Source organism: Macaca nemestrina, chromosome 10, assembly GCF_043159975.1.
Source record: "Macaca nemestrina isolate mMacNem1 chromosome 10, mMacNem.hap1, whole genome shotgun sequence".
Taxonomy (NCBI): domain Eukaryota; kingdom Metazoa; phylum Chordata; class Mammalia; order Primates; family Cercopithecidae; genus Macaca; species Macaca nemestrina.
Window position 1 is genome coordinate 140,097,896 of NC_092134.1, and position 14,483 is coordinate 140,112,378.

At 48.8% G+C, this 14,483-nt stretch overlaps 1 protein-coding gene across 5 annotated transcripts in view; it reads right to left on the reverse strand.

The window, feature by feature from the left end:
• Positions 1 to 14,483, reverse strand: part of LOC105484133 (tetraspanin 9) — a 210,786-nt gene that overhangs the window by 153,101 nt on the left and 43,202 nt on the right. The window contains exon 1 of one of the 5 annotated variants that reach the window (XM_011745463.3): positions 12,530 to 12,822. The exons of 3 other annotated variants lie outside the window; for them this stretch is intronic. The gene's annotated coding sequence lies outside the window, so the exon portion shown is untranslated. Of the gene's footprint in view, positions 1 to 1,478; positions 1,498 to 12,529; positions 12,823 to 14,483 lie in introns of those variants that run through there. One more of the 5 variants, XM_071072356.1, reaches the window with a different exon arrangement.

Here is a 14,483-nt window from a genome sequence, read left to right on the forward strand (position 1 = left end):
GAACTGCAAACAGGTGTCCAAACAAAAACTTGTGCATGCATGTTCACAGCAGCTCTATTTACAACAGCCCAAAGATGGAAACCACCCAAACGTCCATCAACGGAAGAACAGAAAAACAAAATACTGCATATACGTATAACGGAGTAGTATTCAGCCTTACAAAGAATGAAGCACTGATGCACACGGCAGCATGCGTGAGCCTTGAAAACACGCTGAGTGCAGGAAGCCAGACACAGAAGGCCACACACTGCATGATTCTATTTATACAGAATGTCCAGGAGAGGCAAATCCACAGAGAGAAAGCAGATCAGTGGTTGCCAGTGGTGAGAGGTCTGGGTGGTCATAGGTAAGGGGTGCGGGATTCATATTTAGGGTGATGAAGAAGCCACGGAAGCAAGTAGTGGTGATGGTTTTACAAACACGGTGAACGTACTAAATGCCACCGAATCACACACTTTAAAATGGTTATGATACATTTTGTATGTATTTTACCCCAAGAAAAAAAATGCTTTTAAAAAATTGAGAGGACCTTGGGAAGGACATAGTACCTGATAACAAATATCTGAGGGTCTATCCAATAGGGGTTCGAGGACAGGACCTGTCTTGCAAGTTCCCAGAGTATGGAATCTCCCGGAAGCCAAGCTCCAGCATCACAGCACACATTGCAGCCAGCATTCCCTGCACACCTGCCACGGTCAGGCCAGAAGCTTTCATCATGAGAGGATTTTCTCACTTCATACCCACAACAGCCCTAGGAGGTAGTGACTGTTATCCCCAGTTTTGGGTGAAGAAAATGAGGCTGGGAGAAGGTAGGTAACTGGTCCACAGGCATCCAGTAAGTGCAGGGGCTGAGATCCCAATGTGAGCACCTGTGCAATGGGCTGCTACCATGCACCACCACTGGTGCAGAGAACGTGGGTTGCAGCTTCGGAAAGTCCAGGCTCAACCAAGTCCCACTGTCGCTCGCTTGCATGCGACCTCTGGCTATTTACTCAGCCATGCGGTGCCTCAGTTTCAGCCTCTGTAAAAACTGCAATTATACCACCAACCTCAAAGGACTGCTGGGACAATGAAATGAGATGACTGTGCTCAGCAGCTCCTGGCACATAAAGGGCTCCATAAACATCCAGTTTCATTTCTTTTTCCCAAAAGTAGAGAAAATGACAAAGATGGAGGAGACTATCTCAGCACGTAGTGTGTGCACCCCGTCAAAGGAGGCGAGGAGGCGCAGCACAGCAAAGAGCCACTTACACGGGCACCGGCCCCGACGACCTTGACGGTTCTGCCCTTGAAAGCCGACGCGGCTACAACGTAAGACCCCTTCCCGAGAGCGGGCTCTGCTAGGCAAGAAGGGAGTGTGATCCAAGGGCACTGGGATCCTAAAGGAATCATTGCCACAAAAAAAGAAAATGTGCAAAGAAACAGAAGGCTGGGAACAGCAAAAATAAAGTTTGCCTGTAAAAATAGAAGTAACTCACATTTTTAGAGCATGCTCATGTGTGCCAGACACTCTGCTGAGCGTTCTGTGTAGGTTATCTCCCTGACTCTGCACATCGCTGTGGGCCGGTACTATGATTATCCCCATCTCACTGGTGAGGAAGCAGAAGCCGAAAGAGGTTCAGGAGCTTGCCCGAGGTCACGGAGCTCGGAACCCCGGGCCAGTCCCGAGAAGCCCTATCACCTGGATGCAGTCACCTGACTTTGGGGTGTCGCCTCCAGACACCACCTGGCCAACTCCCGCCCTCTGCTGTCCATCACACCTGGAGACGCCTTTCCAGAGCGGAAAATCAGCCCCAAGCAGCGGCAAACCTCTTGCTGCCTCGCTGTGGCCAGCAAGCGGAAGCTCGAAGCTGATGCGAAGAAGGAAACATGAGAGGATCAAGTAAATATTTGGGGAAGTGTTGTTAAATAGAGGGGAAAAAATGGTGAACTTCTGTCTTCACCAGCTCGATCAGCTTTAGGGCGAAACCACAGGCTGCTTCAAGCGGCTGCCAAACGCCCAGCCAGATCCTGCCAGTGCGCTGGCTCTGACGGCAAGAGGGCTCAGGTTTCCCAGGGTGGCGGGGCAGGGCTGGCCACCGGGGGAAGCGGAAGCAGCAGGGAAGCGACCCCCTGGCCGGCCCAACAGCACTATCCTGGTGAGGGCCAAAGAGGCGGTACAGCCGCCCAGACACCTTCCCAAGTTGCCAAGTTCGTCCCACACATCAGAGATCCACGCAGGAAAGAGACTGCAGGGAGGGATTACAGACGACCCAGGGGCCTGGGCACCTCCAAGTACACCCGACATCCGAATGGGCAGAGGGTGTGGAGGGGGTGGTCACGGATGAACAATAAACAGGGCTCTACCTCTGCCGGGCTCCCGTCACTGCTTCCCCGAGGGAGAGCTGGCCCTAGGGACGCCACTCCGCACGACAGGAACAATTCATCCTACCCTTCAGCTGCCCAGCGAGGGAATTAGGAAGATGAAAAAGGCAAATGCTGAAAGGAAGCTGAGATCTTAATTTTTTTGGCTTAAGCTAACAAGGAAGGGCTTACAACGTATCAGACACTAGGCCAAGTCCTACACATGGATTATCTCATTTAATTTTCCTAACAGCCCTACAAGGTAGTTACCACCACCATCACCGTTTCATAAGTGGACGAACTGAGTGCCAGAGAGTTAAAGGACACATGTGATGACGAGCTTGTGTGTGGTGGAATTAGGATGGAAACCCATGTGGTCTGACCTCACAACCCACACTCCTAACCAACATCCTTTACCACTTCCTGAAACAGACTCTCAGGAGGTAGTAGAAGGAATTATTAATCTCAGCTCCTAGCCTCTGAGCATTTACAGCTTCATAAAGGGGATGGACAGGCGGATCCAATGCAAAGAAAAACTACCTCGGAAAACACAAGTCACATCACTAAACATGTGCGTCCATGTGGATTATGCCAAGTCCTGTGGGTGGGTGTGCAGGCACTGGGGAGCCACTGGAGTGACTGTAGAGGAGGAGAGTGGGCACTTTATTTTAAAATATGATGCTGCACAATAGCCAAAAGGTGAAAACAACCCAAATGTCCATCACTGGGTAAAAGGGCACACAAAATGTGGTATATACACACAATGGAATATTACCCAGCCATAATAAGAGAGGAAATTCTGACACAGGCTACGGCATGGATGAACCTTGAGGACACGATGCTAAGTGAAGTAAGTCAGTCATAAAAGGTTAGATATTGCCTGATTCCACATATATGAAGTACCTGGAATAACCAAACATAGCCAGAAAATGAATGGTGGTAACCAGGGGCTGGAAGTAAGGGAGAATGGGAAGTTATTGTTTAATGAGTACAGAGTTTCAGTGTGGGATGATGAAAAAGTTCCGAAAATGGTTAGTGTGATGATTGCACAATAATGTACATGTAGTTGATGTCAGCTAAAAATGGTTGAAATGGTAAATTTTATGTTGTGTATATTTCACAATAAAAAATTCCAAAATATAGTGATGGTGATGTGATCATGTGCTGAATCTCAAAGTGTTTAGTCTTTGCTTTTAGTGAGGAACAGAGTGGTGACCCAGGCAGCCTTGTGCAGAGTGTAGGGGTGCCTGACTCATCATAAAGCCGGGAAGTTATTTCTTGGGAGGCTATAGGTAATTCAGCCTTTTGTGGGTTTTTTGTGGTGGCAGAGGTTGAGACAGGGTCTCACTATGTTGCCCAGGCTGGTCTTGAACTTCTGGGCTCAAGCAATCCTCCTGCCTTGGCCTCCTGGGTAGCTGGGACTACAGCTGCACCACCACGCCCAGCCTCCTCTTGTGTGTAAGGCCCCCTTGAAGACACTCTGAAATCAGGTCTTCTGTGTTTTGAAAGTTCACTTCCCACTGAGTTTGAATATCCAAGAAAGTAGGTGAGATTAGCCATTTTGTGTTGGCAGGCCCGAAAGGAGGGGATCCTACAGGTGGAACTGGAGAAAAAGTGGTCAGGGCCTGGATCTATGAGATAATGGACACTGAACCACATCCCTGGCTCAGTCTGCCACCCCAAACAACTCGAGAACAGAGACAAGAATGGGAAAGACCTGTCTGCCAAAAATAACACTATTGTAATATCAGTAGTACCGTCATGCACCACATAACAATGTTCCAGCCAGTGACGGACCACACATATGACAATGGTCCCCTAGGATTACAATGGAGCTGAAAAATTCCTATCGCCTAGTGACATCATAGGTGTCATAATCCAGCAGCACACATTCCTCATGTGTTTGTGGTGATACTGATATAAACAAGCCCACTGCACTGCCAGTCATGTATCAAAGTCTACCACAAGGTGAGCATTACACCAAGCCTGTAGTCCCAGCTAATAGGAAGGCGGAGATGGAAGGATGACTTGAGCCCAGGAGTTCGAGTCTCACCTGGGCAACATAGCAAGACCCCATGAATTTTTTAAAAATATGTCTAGCACAGCACATACAATTATGGACAGTACATAATACTTAAGAATAATAAACAACGATGTTACTGGTTTATGTATTTGCTATGCTATACTTTTACCATTATTTTGGAGTATACTCCTTTAATTAATTTTCTTTAAAGTTAAGTAAAACAGCCTCAAGCAGGTCCTTTACAAGGTATCCAGAGGCACTGTTGTCACAGGAGACAGCTCCGTGTCTTCCTGCCCCTGAAGACCTTCCAGCGGGACAAGATGCAGAGGTCTCACTATGTTGCTCAGGCTGGTCTCCAACTCCTGGGCTCAAGTGGTCCTCCCACCTCAGCCTCCCAAAGTGCTGGGATTATAGTCGTGAGCCTCCGCACCTGGCCAAAAAAAATATTTATATAAATTTATAAATTTAGTGTAGTCTAGCACAAGCTGGACATGCTACCAAACCTGTAGTCCCAGTTACTTGGGAGGCAAAGGTAGAAGGATCACTTGATCCAGGAATTCGAGTCCAGCCTAGGCAACACAGCAAGATCCCATGAATTTTTTATGCTTCCTGTATCGCCTGCAGAACCGTGAGTCAATTAATCTTTTTTGTTGTTGTTTTTGTTTGTTTGTTTGAGATAGGGTCTCACTCAGTTGCCCAAGCCGGAGTGCAGTGGTGCAATCACAGCTCATTGCAGCCTCGACCTCCTATGCTCAAGCAATCCTCACACTTCAGCCTCCCACCATGCCCAGCTAATTTTTGTAGTTTTTGTAGAAACACGGACTCACTATGTTGCCCAGGCTAGTCTCAAATTCCTGGACTCAAGGGATCCTCCTGCCTCCGCCTCCTAAAGTGTTGGGATTACAGGTGTGAGCCATCACGCCTGGCCCAAATCTCTTTCCTTATAAATTACCCAGTCTCGGGAATTTCTTTTTTTTTTTTTTTTGAGACGGAGTCTCACGCTGTTGCCCAGGCTGGAGTGCAGTGGTGCGATCTCGGCTCACTGCAAGCTCCGCCTCCTGGGTTCACGCCATTCTCCTGCCTCAGCCTCCTGAGTAGCTAGGACTACAGGCGCCCGCCACCGCGCCCGGCTAATTTTTTGTATTTTTAGTAGAGACGGGGTTTCACTGTGGTCTCGATCTCCTGACCTTGTGATCCGCCCGCCTCGGCCTCCCAAAGTGCTGGGATTACAGGCTTGAGCCACCGCGCCCGGCCTCTTTTTTTTTTTTTTTAATGTTTTTTTTTAATGCTGAAAATTTTGCCGTAAGGGACAGAAGGATGTGTAAAAAGAAAGGAAAAGGCACAGTAATTAAGTCATCCTTAGAAATGATGAGGTTTTCTTCCTTTCAAATAACTTCACTTTAATGTAACTTCAAGCCCAAACATTCAGGTATTTCTTTATAGCAGTGCAAGAACAGCCTAATACAGGGGTACCATTTTAAATCTTTTATACTGAATTTTTAGTGTACACGTAGCAAAGATACGGTAAAAATACACATATCCAAATTACTCTGGCAGCTCCAGCGTATAGACACACAAATACTATCGTGTTAGAATGGCCTGCAGTATTCAGCACAGAAGCATGCTGTACAGATTTGGAGCCTAGGAGCAAAAGGCTCTGCCTTAGCATGTGTAGTAGGCCATACCATCTGCACATGCAGGTTTGTGTAAGTGCACTCTGATGTTCACGCAGCAGCAAAATCACCTAACAGTGCATTTCTCAGAACACATCCCAGTCGTGAAGCAATGCATGACTGTACAGTTATTGATCCCTTATTAAGCATTTTATAAGTCCTCTCCTTTAATCCTCACAACATCCCTGTGAGGTCTTAGCGATTATATGCATTTGACAGAGGAGGAAAGTGAAGCTGCAAAAGGTCAAGAGAAGTGTTTGCAGTCGCTGCCCTAGTCAGCCAGGATCTGGATCTCTCATCCAAAACTTATTTTCTCAACCACCACAGGAGAGCATTTTCGCTAGACACTTGAATACAACAAACGCAACAGAAGTCTCCACTGCTGGGAGGGAATATTGCCACAAAGGCCAGTATTCATCCAAACAACAGGTTTCGAGCCCTTAAATGCCTGGCGATGTGCTGAGTCCTGGTTCATAATCCATGAAACACAAACAAAAAGGCTGTTCTTGGGTTATGATCACAAGCATTCTCTGGGCTCGCTTGAGGGTCAGTTTCAAATGTATTGTCGGCCACAGAACTGTGTTAAAACAACGAGCTTCCCTCCTTCCCATTCCTCTGTGGTGAAACCAGGCTGCCCTGGTGTCGCCCAGCAGGCCACAACAACAAGGTATTATTTTAAATTGGGCTTTCAAAGGCCATTTAAGGCAGGAGTAGCAAATTCTTCTATCTGACAAAGATCATCTGAACCACAGAGAAAAAAAAACAATGAAAATGCATGAGAAGAAAGAAACTTAAATTAGGGTCTTCTTAAAGAGTGAAAAATACGAAATGTCTCTCTCGCCACAGTATTCGGAAAAACAGCCAGCGGAAACAATACATACTTTTTAAAGTCATTCTTTAGTTGTAAATTTACATCCAATTAAGGGAGAAAACTGCAGGGGTAAGAATGTGTTAGAGGAGAGGAAGAAGGAACTCCAATGCAGAGGCACCATCTCCCAAGCACATTTAAAGCCCTGTTCTGGAAAGTGCTGGAGCCTGTTTTCCAGTGAAAGGTGCTGTGCTAAGCACACAGCAGAACACCCTGCAACCCTCTGAGACACCAAAGCACTTCTGGTGTTTTTGTTGTTGTTCACTAGAGAAATGTTAGCAAGCACATAACATAAAAAGAAATCACTTATAATCACTAACTACCATTAGCATTTTTGGTGTATTTCCTCTAATCTTTCTTCTTTTTTAAAAAAATTAGGATTTGTAGTTTTATATCTTACAATATTTGCTTGACATTTTTTCATTAGCATTATCTTGTTTTGTTTTTTCAGAGACAGGGTCTCACTCTGTCACCCAGGCTAACGCTCAATGGCACGATCATAGCTCACTGCAGCCTCCACCTCCCAGGCTTAAGTAATCCTCCCACCTCAACCTCCCAAATAGCTGGAACCACAGAGGCACACCCCTATACCTGACTAATTTATTAAAAATTTTTTTGTAGAGACAGGGGTCTCACTAGGTCGCCCAGGCTGATCTCGAACTCCTAGGCTCAAGCGATCCTCCTGCCTCAGCCTCCCAAAATGCTGGGATTACAAATGTGAGCCACCACACCTGGCCTATTTTGAGTCATTATACATAATTTTTGAAGACATAATTTTTAAAAGCCCATACAGTGGCCCATCAGGCCGGTCGCAGTGGCTCACACCTGTAATCCCAGCACTTTGGGAGACCAAGGCAGGCGGATCACCTGAGGCTAGGAGTTCGAGACAAGCCTGACCAACATAGAGAAACCCTGTCTCTACTAAAAATCCAAAATTAGCCAGGTGTGTTGGTGGTGCAAGCCTGTAATCCCAGCTACTGGGGAGGCTGAGGCAGGAGAATTGCTTGAACCCAGGAGACCATGCCATTGCACTCCAGCCTGGGCAACAAGAGTGAAACTCTGTCCAAAAAAAAAAAAAAAGAATGTATCAAAATTTATGTAACTAATTTTCTATTGTTAGACATTGAGTATGCTTCCAGTTTTTAGCTACTATAAATAGTGCTGCAATGAAAAAATATACATATAACTTCTTTAGTATAAACTCCAAAGAACAGAATTATGAATGAATGTTTCTAAGGCCCTTGATATCAACTTCCAAATAATTGTACTAAAAATAATTCTAAGCAATGTTTCATTTTTGCAACTCTCGACATAAATGGCACTACATCTCAGTATTTTCTACATGGACAGTTTAAGTCATGCTGACAGATAAATCTGTCCTGTGGGCCTGGGATTTCCCACTTCTGTTTTGAAGTGTCTTCTACTAGTTGCTCATATACCAGCTGAAAATGTGCTTCCAAACTACCCTGGCAGCTCCACTGCTAGCACCAACCACACTGTGTCTTACATCAGAGGCAGTTGGTGGCCTGCCTGCTTCCGGCACTCCAGGAGTGCAAGGACCAAGCCCGGCTCACCTCTGCCTCCTCCCTGCACAGCTCCTTTTAAACCTCTCATCTTCCATCCACAGTTCTCAAACTATTTTTTAAACTCTTCCGCACATCCTCATCCCTCCCTGAGTCGTGTGTCACAGGATACGAAGTGGGAAGGATCTGAGGCCGTGGGCAACTCCCTAGCCTCTTGGCCTTCAGACTCATCTGTAAAATGAGGGTAATCATCCCTCTCCCAGAGACTGCCTGCAAGGATTAAGGTAGATAATGCACGCAAAGCTCTTAGTAACCATAACGGGAGCCTTAGAAAATACTCAATAAATAATAGTTTTTTCCAAAAAAAAAAAAAATACATAATAACAAACCCACCAAAAAATTGTTTAATCCTCTACACACTGGAGGAGATTAATGAATCATACAGCTGTCTCTCTCATCTGAAGCTTGCCCAGGCCCTAAATGCCTGGAGAGAGACTCAGAACCTTTGGGGACTGTGCCAAACCCACTGAGCCTCAGGCCAAGGGCTAGGGAGGTCTGGCAATGCCAGGCTTGGGACGGCGGGCGGGCAGCTGGTCAGCACAGAGCCACAGAAGCTCTAGGTCAGCTGTGCACAAAGAAGGGTTAAGGACAAGCTACGGGGAAACCAAAAAGAAACAGCCTGAATCAATCCAACTGGGACAGAGGGCACCAACAGCAAGCAGGGAAGTGGTTCAAGGGGCAACAGGTTCCTCCCAACTGGCAGCTTGGATGCAGGTGAGGGACGCAGACGGCGCTCCTGAGCTGACCCTGGACAAATCTCCTGTTGTTCATCAACGAGGCTGGAGTTGAGTCACTGTGGCATTGTCCAGCCACTCTATCAGGAGGAAACAGCTGGACAGACCAACACGAAATGCAGGAAGCCTCAAGCTCCACCAGGGCTCCCTGTGGGGCCCCTCCCTGTTTGGGAGGCCTAGCATCCTGCCTGCCTGTCCCCCAGGGACCCTTGACCAACCCTGAAGCATCCACTGTCCAAACAGACATCCCTGTTTCCTGCCTCCAAGTGCCCAGGGCAAAACGCAAGCTCTCTGTGTGGCATTTTGGCAGCCCTCCTAGGGGCAGGGAGGTGGGGTCACCTGCTTTCAACCTGCCAGTAAATAGAAACCAAGGTGTAGGAAAACAAGTGGTAGAGAAAAAAACAACGACATTTAATTAATTCGGAAAGGACATACTGTGTAGCAAGAGGACAGTTTTTCTCTGGACTAAAACATGAGCAACATCTAAAAGTGGGCGTCACCTCCCTGCAGGAGCACATTCGGACAGACTGGGGACTCAAAGCTCTCTGTTAAGAGGGGTTCTTGCCAACTTCCTTATCTATGGACATGAACTGGGTCTCCTAGGCTCAGATAAAAGATCCAAAATCCCTGTTAGGATTTAGAAATAACTCAGGGCCAGGCGCGGTGTCTCACACCTGTAATCCCAGCACTTTAGGAGGCCGAGACAGGAGGAGACCAGTTTGAGACCAGCCTGGACAACACACACAAAAAAAATTTAATTTACCAGGCATGGGGGTGTGTGCCTGAAGTCCTAGCTATTCAGGACTTGATCTGCTGCTAGCCTAGCAGATCAAGGCTGCAGTGAGCTATGACTGTGCTACTGCACACCAGCCTGGGTGACAGAGCAAGTCTCTATCTATTTTTAAAAGAAGAAAGGAGGGGAGGGGAGGGGAGAACTCAGATAAGCAGCAAGATGGTTCACAGTTTAAAGTCAGATAGACTCAAGCTGGAATGCTGCCCCTAACAGTAGCTATGTGACTGATACAGTCCCAACAGTAGCTATGTGACTGATACAGCCCCCAACAGTAGCTATGTGACTGATACAGTATATATAACTTCACAGCCTTCAGTCAAGGTTTGCAAACTCAGGTACCTACGAGGTGGAAAACATAAATTCAGGAAGCTAGCTGTGTACAAGGGCATGTCCCAGCACTGTGCCAAGACTGAGGGGTCAGAAAAGCACAGCCCTATATGGAGGTGGTACCTGAGAGTCAGATCCAGCCAATTGTTGCCACTGGGCAGCACAGGCTCAGGGTAACTAGACCTTCCAACTTTAAAAAGCCAACATCGGCTAGGTGCAGCGGCTCATATCTATAACTCTAGCACTTTCGGAAGCCAAGGCAGGAGGATCGCTTGAGCTCAGGAGTTTGAGACCAGCCTGGGCAACATAGTGAGGCCTTGTCTCTACCAAAAAAAAAAAAATTTTTTTAATTAGCCAGATATGGTGGCACGTGCCTGTGGTCCCAGCTACTCAGGAGGCTGAGGTGGGAGGATCACTTGAGTTTGGGAGGTCGAGGCTGTAGTGAGATGTGATCACACCACTGTACTATAGCCTGGGCAACAGAGCAAGAACCTAGAAAGAAAAGAAAAGAAAAGAAAAGAAAAGAAAAGAAAAGAAAAGAAAAGAAAAAGAAAACAAGGACAGGAGGACAGAAAGACAGAAAGAAAGAAAAGCAAAGCAAAGCCAACATCCTTATTTTGAAAAATCTCTCCAGTGTGTCAGTTGGGCCCAAACAAAATGCATCTGTGGCCTGGATCAGACCTAGCGGCCACTGGATTGCAACCTCAGCTCTAAGCCTGAGATCTGCAAAACGGGGGCAAATAAAAGAGCCTCGCTTTGGGAGAATGAGATGGGATTAGGTCTGTCAAGCATTTCACGCCGCCTGACACACAGAAAGCACTTGATAAATGGTGACTATTAACTAGGCAGCGTTGGAAGGGACTTCAGGAAGACCCACCCCAACCTTCTTGTTCCACAAGATGAAACTCAGGTCCTACGACTGAGCCACAACCTGCAAAGGAGCCGGTGGCCAGCGGCAGGCTGGACCCAGGCCCACTGACTCCCACCTGAGTTCTGAAGGCCCGAGCCACCTCTCTCACTTACAGAAGCAGTTTATCACCCACCACTCCATAAGGGTCCCTCCTGGGGGCTGGTCTACCCCGTTACGGGCATCTCCCCCAAGGGAAGTGTTGTGTGTACATCTTTTTGATTCACCAGCAGAGCTCAGCCTCACCTCGGGCAGGTGATGGGGGCTTGGTCAGCAAGAACTGACTGACTGATCCGTGGCAATGCTCTCCCAGCTCTCCCGGCCCCGCAGTTCAGTTTACACTGTATGTGGTCCTTGGCCCAGGCCTGCGCCAAGGTCAACCTCCTGCCCTAGCCCAACCCGGGCTAGTGGAAAGGAAACGCTGGGCATAAAAGGGGGTGACATCAATAGGTAGAGAGATGAGGAGGGGACAGAGAAGGGCTGAGCTAAAGAAGGCATGCCAGAGGGACATGACGTGTACTTGGGGCAGGGCCAGAGTGCGGGCTGGCACAGCTGGGGAAGAGAGAGTGACAGGCTGGCACAGGAGTAGGGAGAGCAGATTCCAGGGGAAGACTGTGGCTGCTGGCGGCACAAGGGTCCCCAGACAGAGGGACTCTGGCCCTGCTGGGTTTCTGCCACCCAGGTCCTGCCGGGTTTAATCAGCCAGGTTCCAAAGAGCCGAGCTGTGTTCCCTGAGGTTCGGAGCACGCCAAAGTTGTGTCCTGTCCCCAGGCCCCCAAGATCCTGTTTGAACTCGTTCTTACTGAAAAACTTTCCATACTTGAGGGCTCCGGAGTTACGGCCTTGGAATTCCTCCCACTCGTTCCAAAGCATACATTAAAGCTTTCCAATTAACACCAGCTGAAAAGTAAACCTTCATTTTAAAGAGGCAACAGAGGAAAGGAAGAGGGAACGAGTGGGCAATGAATTTCCCAACCAGGCAGCTGAAACGTAGAATGGTTGGGCTGAAAGGACCTCAAGGCTCATCTGGTACAAACCCTTTGTGCTATGGAGAGGCACCCGGGCCCAGAACGCGGAGTGACGTGCACATGGTCACGCAGCCAGCCCACTTGGAGCAACACCAGACTCCGGGGTGGCCGGCAGCCAGGCCCGTGCCCTTTGAGTGACAGGGCATTGCACTGTCCCACAGTCCATATTCTCACCTGGGAACAGCCAACACCTCCCCACAGAGGCAAAAGCCCAACGTCACCCACACCTTTCAGCACAGGTTTCTCTCACCTGCAAATGGCTCACTCTCCTCCCCAAATCAAAGGAGGTGACCTGAAAGAAGGGAGAAGGGGAGGGCACAGGATCTGGTCAGCAGAGAGGAGCAGAGGTGCATTCACAGCAGAGAGGCCCTCTGGTGAAGCACACAGCCCTCCAGGCAGGGGCAGGACGGACTGAGAGGATGGGGAGGGAGAGAAGGCCAAGGCTTCCTGCAGGAAAAAGCACACACAAACATCACATGGTCGACAGCGTTTCACAACAAAGCTCCTGGAAGGCAGGGGCTGATCTGGGAGTCCCAGCAGGCCTGGCGAAGCTCAGACCCAAGTTTCCCCCATGGAAAGAACACGGACTTTGGAATGACCCAGATTTGAGTTTAAATCCCTTCTCTGGCATCCAGACTGGAGGACCTTGGGGAGTCAGTGAACCCCCCACTGAGCCTTGTTTTTCTCACCTATAAATAGATGTCTAGCACAACACCTGATGCATCAAAGGTAAAGCAGGGGCCGGGCGCGGTGGCTCATGCCTGTAATCCCAGCACTTTGGGAGGCCGAGGTGGGTGGATCACAAGGTCAGGAAATCAAGACCATCCTGGCTAACACGGTGAAACCCCGTCTCTACTAAAAATACAAAAATGAGCTGAGCGCGGTGGCGGGCACCTGTAGTCCCAGCTACTCGGGAGGCTGAGGCAGGAGAATGGCGTGAACCCGGGAGGCGGAGCTTGCAGTGAGCCGAGATCGCACCACTGCACTCCAGCCTGGGCAACAGAGCGAGACTCTGTCTCAAAAAAAAAAAAAAAAAAAATAGAAAAATTAGCTGGGCGTGATGGTGGGCGCCTGTAGTCCCAGCTACTCGGGAGGCTGAGTCAGGAGAATGGCGTGAACCCGGGAGGCAGAGCTTGCAGTGAGCTCACGCCACTGCACTCCAGCCTGGGACACAGAACCAGACTCCGTCTCAAAAAAAAAAAAAAAAAAAAAAAGGTAAAGCAGGAACTGCTGGTTATTCACACTGCTGAGACTTTCCTCCTGATATCTTATCCACTCTTGGCCACTTTATAAGCATCCTGAGGGCAGAAAGCATAGCACCTTGTCCAGTGTGGGGTCAGGGAACCAGCTTGGAGAATATCCATTTCTGGGCTTTCTAAACATCCCCCTACCGTCGCTGTCGGGGGTACAGCAAGGGGCTGCATCCGTGACCATGTCCCAAAGGCGGTGCTAAGCTCCATTGTCACCCTACTCCATCCACACGCCAGGGTCCCTGTGGACACGGTGATCTCGGTCCTGAGTCCACAGCTCTCCCACACCGTCCACCGAAGTCCTGCCTGTCTTTGCAACCTGCGTGCCAGGCTTAGCAAACCATCTGACCCTCATCACATCTCTGGAGGGGCCGGAGGGAAGAAAAGGAGGCGTTTTCCACCGGTCACAGATGATGAAACTGAGGCAAAGAAATTAGGCTGCTGCTACCTGGCAGTCAGCACAAGGCCAGTTCACACCGTGGCTGGGAGTGGGAGAGACCCGCTGGGCACAGCTGCAGGGAGGGCGTGCTAAGGAGTCCAAAGGCTACAGGTGCAGTGGGGCTGAGAGGAAAATTTCCCCATGTTTGTCAATAAATATAAAACAAGTATCCCTGTTCCATTAAAAAAAAAAAAGCAGGGAGGGGGCTGGCCGGGCCCAGTGGCTCATGTCTGTAATCCCAACACCTTGGGAGGCCAAGGTGGTCGGATCAACTGAGGTCAGGGGTTCGAGACCAGCTTGGCCAACATCATGAAATTCCATCTCTACAAAAATACAAAAATTAGCTGGGCATGATGGTGGGTGCCTGTAATCCCAGCTACTCGGGAGGCTAAGGCAGGAGAATCACTTGAACTCAGGAGACAGAAGTTGCATGAGCCGTGATCACGCCACTGCACTCCAGCCTGGGCGACAGAGCGAGACTCCATTTCCAAAAAAAAAAAGGCAGGGGGGTGGGG